Source organism: Pseudorasbora parva, chromosome 4 (genome assembly GCF_024679245.1).
Source record: "Pseudorasbora parva isolate DD20220531a chromosome 4, ASM2467924v1, whole genome shotgun sequence".
In the NCBI taxonomy this organism is placed as follows: Eukaryota; Metazoa; Chordata; class Actinopteri; order Cypriniformes; family Gobionidae; genus Pseudorasbora; species Pseudorasbora parva.
Genome location: NC_090175.1, coordinates 4,207,050 through 4,213,995, shown reverse-complemented (window position 1 = coordinate 4,213,995; position 6,946 = coordinate 4,207,050). Strand labels below are relative to the sequence as shown.

General features: G+C 39.9%; 1 long non-coding RNA gene across 1 annotated transcript; it reads right to left on the bottom strand.

Annotated features, from left to right (window-relative positions):
* Positions 1 to 5,983: 5,983 nt before the first annotated feature.
* On the bottom strand, positions 5,984 to 6,576 carry LOC137072723 (uncharacterized). The gene is made up of 3 exons (XR_010904664.1): positions 6,488 to 6,576; positions 6,186 to 6,356; positions 5,984 to 6,076 (listed from the first exon to the last, which is right to left on the bottom strand). It is a non-coding gene; the product is annotated as an uncharacterized lncRNA (long non-coding RNA).
* Positions 6,577 to 6,946: the final 370 nt, after the last annotated feature.

Here is a 6,946-nt window from a genome sequence, read left to right as displayed (position 1 = left end):
TGCTTGTGGCCCAGATCTGGCCAAACAGGAGTGGGCCACTCAAGGGCCATCATTCATCACAGCATGTGGGCCAGATCCGTATTCCACATGTGCCAAATGAGGGCCAGATCTAGGCCGACACAGTGTTGCTATGTGGTTCTATATCTCTTGATTTCTCTTTAAATCTCTAACTGTTTGTGTGTTTTATTTCCAGATTTCTCCATGATCATCATTATCGGGATGTGTATGTTTCTGCTGCTGATCGGTGGATTTACTCTGACTGTGTGTAAATTAAGACTCAAGAGACGAGGTGACGCCCACACACACAGGTCAGTTCGGTCTTCACAGTTACCCACAATCCCCTCTGCTGAGCTCCTGTACGCATCTGTCAGTTTCCAGAAGAATGAAGAGTCTCTCAGTGACGCTACAGTCTCCTTCAATAACGAGGAGATTTACTCTGACTACACCACGGTCAGTCACCGCATGAGACTCAACTAACTCACAGATCACAGATCAGCACACATTACACCAGTATTTGCTAATGATTTCTGTAAATTAATAAAAATCCCTTTATAATTTAGTGTTAAACAGATGTTCTATTGATCAGGGTTGTTCAGTTTTCAGTGTGTTTAATCGTGAGACGCTTTACAGTTTGCGCTGCTGCTCATGACGCTTCTTTCACATGTTCAAAATAGCAGTTGTGTCAGAGGTTTACTGGTGTGTGTAACGAGTGTGTCAGCTCAGTTTTTCTGAGTGTGATAAAAACAGGAAATAAAGCCCCAGAGTGACACTTCTAGAGTAAAGTGTAAAGTTTCCACTCCAAATGCAGAGACATAAATCCTCCTTAACAGACATGAATTTACAACACTTTTTATGATAAAAATCATGAAACATGAGAATCTGTTGAGAGCTGTTAAAATGAAGATCAAGAGTTATGTGGCAGATCACGATTACGAACAATGGCAGCAGTGTGGTCTGATACTGTTCACCGATATGATCACCAAAATAAATAATACTATTTTTAACACAAAAACAGAGATGAGAAATGATCCTGAATTGACAACTCTTCATAGACTGGCAAGCAACATGTGAATCATATTCCATTCTCTCTCTTAGAAGTTAAAGCTCAGGGAAGAAGAAGGCAGAGACCACCGGATGTTTAACACACTTTACTATCAAATTAAACAACAAATCTAAAGTAAAGCAGCAGCCCCTCACAGACAACCACCACACACACTTCATCAAAACACAATGGCCCTCATTTTTTAAAAGTGCATACACCAAATTTCCAGCGTACACCTTGCGTACACCCAAACCCACGGTGACTCTGAGATTTATCAATATGGACGTTGGCGTACGGCACGCTCAAATCCTACGCCAGCTCAGGAGGTGGTGTACGCACGTTTGAGTTAGTAGAAAAATGCGCAGAAAAACAATTCCTAACACCACAAAATGCACTGACAAAGATATGCTATATGACCCACTGTAAAAAACAACAACAACATAGTATTTATAAACTTCGGTGTTTATTTTTGTGCAACATATTCAATGTTTAATTTGTGTGAGGCTACCAAAGCATTTGAGGCATGTATTCCTCCAGTTGCGAGCCTGTGCGGCAGCTGCGCACGGACAGGGACTGAATAATTTAGACTGAAAAAATAAATAATAACGGCATTCTTCTTCTAAATAACAATAAGTGTCATTAATAATAAAAATCATAATAATAATAATAAAAAGAATCTTACAAATAGTCATGCAATTATTAATGTGAATGAATGGTAGGCTACTCCACATCACATCATCATATCGTACACCCCAATATATGTGCTGTGATACAAAATTAAATGCTAATTGTTTCAAAACATGTGCTGTAAAATAATGCATTGTGATAGGTAATTTATCATCCAAAAAGCTTTTTAAACTGCTGGAGTGCGCTTCTCAACCTCCACACTATTAACAGTACTTGTAATTTGGGTCCATATTTGTTTTTTGTTTTTGGGTGCCTTTAATTCCACTCTTTAAACTCCCCAATAAAGCAATTTCGGGGTTTTTTTCCACTTCCTTGGTGATCTCGATGGGCGCGTCTCAATCATCTCACTAGTTCAGTAGTCAGAGCACTGATCAGGGAGTCAGCCCATTGACTTATGTCCTAATCAGTGTCCTGACTAGTGGACTAGTGAGATGATTGAGACGCGCCCGATCTCCACGTCGGAGAAGTTTCGCTTCTTTGCCGTCTTCCGTGTGTCCATGGCGTAAAATGAGGCGTGGCGGAGGCGGAGACTTGAATATATAGGGGCGTGTTATTCTAATGACGATCGTTTTCAGCCGCCACATTTATCAAGGGCAAGTATTGCGTACACCTGGATTGCAGAGGTACGCACAGCTTCATAAATCAGGCGGTGAGAGGAGTGTAAGCATAATCTTACGCCAACATACGCCCGTTTCTACGCAAGATTGATAAATGAGGGCCAATGTGAATTGACCTGGCCTGTCCTCTCTCGTCCGTCACTGTCGTCACTCCCCCTTTATGCATTGCTGCCGTTGCAATGTCTCTGCTCTCCACAAATATGTTGCAAATGTATTGTTCTTTTCAGACTTCTGATCCGAAAGTGATTCATAACTAGTTAACTTTACTTAATGTCTTAACTTAATTGTAAAAATCTGCTGATCTGTACTAGTAACATACTATACCTTGTTTAATATTATACCTTAAGTTAAGATGAATTGATTGGTTTGAATGCTTACCATTATGGTGATCCGTGTTCCCTTTGGTTGGGTATTAACTTGCCGATTGATACTTATGTTGATATTGTTTTCATTTCTTGTTGTTGACCAGCCAGCGGTCCCCACTTTTCAAAAGGCTTATAAATCATACAGGATGAGTTTTTTGAGAAAGTAAAAATGCTGAATGTTTCCTGTGATGGTTTAGGGGGAGGGGCAGTGTAGGGGGATAGATAGAAAATATGGTTTGTACGGTATAACAACCATTATGTCTATGAAGAGTCCCCACAAAGATAGTGAACCAGACGTGAGTGAGAGAGAGAGAGAGAGAGAGAGAGAGAGAGAGAGAGAGAGAGAGAGATAGAGAGATAGAGAGAGAGAGAGAGAGAGAGAGAGAGAGAGAGAGAGAGATAGAGAGAGAGAGAGAGAGAGAGAGAGAGAGAGAGAGAGAGAGATCCTGGAATCAGGTCTGAAGCAGCAGATGGTTTCAAATGTGGTCTTGGCCACAGGTCCCTCATGTGAACCCACACCCATAATGGTGGAATTAAAAGTGAAAGGTCTAGACCGCTTTAAAGTGTGCTTGACTGCATTTTAGACTAGGATTGTTAGTTGTCTAGGACAAAGCCATGTGTGTGTGTGTGTGTGGGGGGGGGGGGGGGGGTAGAATGTACAGTTTGTACAGTATAAAAAAACATGTCTATGGAGAGTCCCCACAAAGATAGTGAACCAGACGAGTGTGTATGTGTGTGTGTGTGTGTGTGTGTGGGGGGGGGGGGGTTCTCAGTTCAGGTTAAACACTTACTCAGGAAACCCACAGAGAGACACATGATGAATAATGATTGTGCTTCTCCTTACACCTAAGACAATTTATCCATAATTAATTGACAGAGAATGTCTGTAAAAACCTTTAAATGTCATTGTTGTTCAGTGCATTTTGTTCATGTCAATACCACTTAATACAAGCAACATCTATACGTAAATTTGTCTTCTATTTTTAAGATTTTATTTTTCATCAATGTCTCTGATAAATGAAATGATAATTCTGTACAAATGTGTTCTTTTCAAAATTTCAGCATGTAGAATGTCACCATTTGTCTTACCTGAAATAAAGAGACGTGTTTGTAAAGCTCTTTGTGTTTTAGGGTTGAGTGAGACTGTGGTCGATGTGATAAACATGACATGAGATGCTCTTCAGCTTGTGGTTTTCTTCAGCCATCTGCAGGTGTGATAAAAACAGGAAATAGCTTTTCATTACCAATGGTCAAAAACTTTCCACTCCATATATAACGATGCTGTACATTTATGCAATACATGGAGAGAGAGAGAGAGAGAGAGAGAGAGAGAGAGAGAGAGAGAGAGAGAGAGAGAGAGGAGTTCTGTAAGAGTATCCTGAGAGTACAGAGGAACACGCCGAACAACGCATGCAGTGCCGAATTAGGCCAATACACTTTACTAATCCACATTGAGAAACGAGCCATCAAATTTTGGAAACATCTAAAAATGAGTGACCCCAACTCTTACCATTTTAAAGCCCTTAAGAACCATGAAGTGAACACTGAGAAGAGTCCCCTAATTCAGCTGGTCCTGAGGCTGCAAAAACAAACTACACAGCAAATCCCCAGTGTTAAATCAACACTGCTCAGAGTGTATTTGGTCACACTCCACAGAGTTAAATTAACACTGAAGCTAAAGTTAATGAGATAATTAAGAGATGAATTAAGAGGTGATTGACCATTAGTGATGAACACCTGATGATAACAAGCATAATCACTGAAGGACGGAGAAACACAAGAACTACAACTGACTTCAGCCACAGCTTTAGATGAAATCAACTGAAGATAAAAGAAGACATTAAATCTCTGAAGATCTCAGCAGAGGATTAAACTACTTCACAGTTACTCCTGTCATACTGTTCATGTACATAAGCTCTGATTGAGAATTAACAGATTTAGATGTTGATGTTTTGTGGAAAGTGTTTGGTCACCATTATGCTGATCAGTGTTTCCTTTAGTTGGCCTGACTTGGCTTTTTGAAGAGCGTTGTTGCTAACAGTGTTTTCTAAAACACTTACTAAGTTACAATGGAAGACAGAAGCAAATCAGTTCATATAGTTTTCATAATGAAACAGAATAATTTACTAATCTCATCACTGACCAAATGTTGTATTTAGTAGATTTTATTTTTGCCACAGGTCAGATTTTGAATTCCATTTTTTTTTTTTTTTCAAAATTACAGAACCAATTATTTTAGCCAGACATCAAGAATCAGCATATGATTCTCAACAATGGTGACATGGTTCATGCTGCAGTGCATGCTGGGAGCCATGAGTTTTATAATTGGGTGGCTCCCAGAATGCATTGTGACATAAAACATGTCACCATATTTGAGATTCATATGCTGATTCTTGATGTCTGTGTGTCCAAATACACTGCATGAAAAGTGGGATTTTCGTCCCCGTAAACGGCCGGAAATCTCCCTGATTTTCGACAATTAACGTCAGTTTACAGCCTGTGAACGTTGCGTTCGTCTGTGCCACATATTGACGGAAACGAACCATGACGTATGTGGAGCTTGCGGAGGCATGCTGGCGCCGGCGCTAATGGCTCTAATTAGCATATGAATAGCAGCTCTGGGCGGCGCCTTGCCGGAATGGCTTGAATTTCCTCACTCAGTATTGGTTGAAACTACTACATTGAAACAAGAAATATCACTCGTGATTGGTTAGCAGATCTGTTACAATTGGTCAACCTGGGTAATAAATTAATACATTTAAACCCCCAAATTATAATAATTTTACACAAATATATATATATATATAAAATTATGATTTGCATATTTTTTAATTGTATATATTCATATTCATGTGATATGCTATTATGTTTTATATTCATGTCATTGTTATCCTATGGATTACGCTATTATAACCATCAAGGACATTCATTTATTGAGGAAAGGAAAATATGCCAGGGACATGCAGTTTATTCAAAGAAAGAGCTTTATTAGAACAAACACACAACCAAATGCAAAACGTTTGAGATCTGCCCACACAACAATAGGAAGCTCACGAGAAGCCCAAAATCCTACAGCACCATGAAGTCTCTGTTTTCTGCTTCAGAGCTGTAGGTAACTAGCGCCATTCTGTCTGTTTTAAGTCCATTTCAGACGTCTGTTGTGCGTTGCCCTGTTCTTTGGAATCGCCTCTAATCTCGATTGCAGCGTGGCACAGAGCTCGGCGAGCTCCTGGCTGGTCGAACAGTCCATCCAGACACTGATGGACAACGATGCCGTCTTCCTCATCAGACATCAGGTCTATGGTAGCGCACTTCCAAAGGCCCACCTCATCCTCAGCTAACACACTCTTTCTTGCTTGTAGCAGCTGTAAAAACAAACAATAAAGACAATCAGTATTGCGCGATGTACTGCGTAAAATGCACCTGAAAAATAGTCACACTGACCAAAAACGGATCTAATCTAATAAATCTTACCCTCTTTCTTCTCAATCGACTCCGAGCTGAACTCTTCACAGCTTCTGCTTGCGATGCAAGAACTGGATGTTTGTACCTGAAGCTCCTGCGTACTGTCTCTGTGTCTTACATGCAGCTGGAAAACAATTAAATGAGTGTTATGACGAAGTTGTGAAGACGGCGTACTGCTTCCTGTAAAATGACCAGAAAAAGAAAACACTTTTATAAAGCAACTTACATTTGTTCTTTTACAAGGCTAATTTCAGCTTGTGCTACTTAAAAAGCTTTACTTTAGGTTACTTTAGCTTAGATAACAGTCTTACCGCAATCTTAGGACTGGTCTTCTCTTAGGCACTCGTCTTCTCTTCTTAAAGTTAGTATCTTCCACACAGTTTTTCGACTCCAAAGCAAGCAACCTATAAAGTTAACTGCTCGTTAAAATCGGCAGCAAACTGAGCAAGCTGACGAGATAGCCCAATGATTGCCAGAGGTGGAAAGTAACGAATTACATTTACTCGCGTTACTGTAATTGAGTAGTTTTTCTGTGTACTTCTACTTTTTTAAGTAGTTTTAAAAATCTGTAATTTTTCTTTTACTTAAGTACATTTTGATTAAAGTATTGTACTTCGCTACATTTTAAACCACATCCGTTACTGAGTAAAAATAAATCATAATGCAAAGAGAGGAGGAAAAAGGCCGCGATCCGGAAATGACTAATATTGAATAGAGGACGCGGGAGAGAACATGCGCGCAAATATCAGATGGAGACGAACAAGACAGAC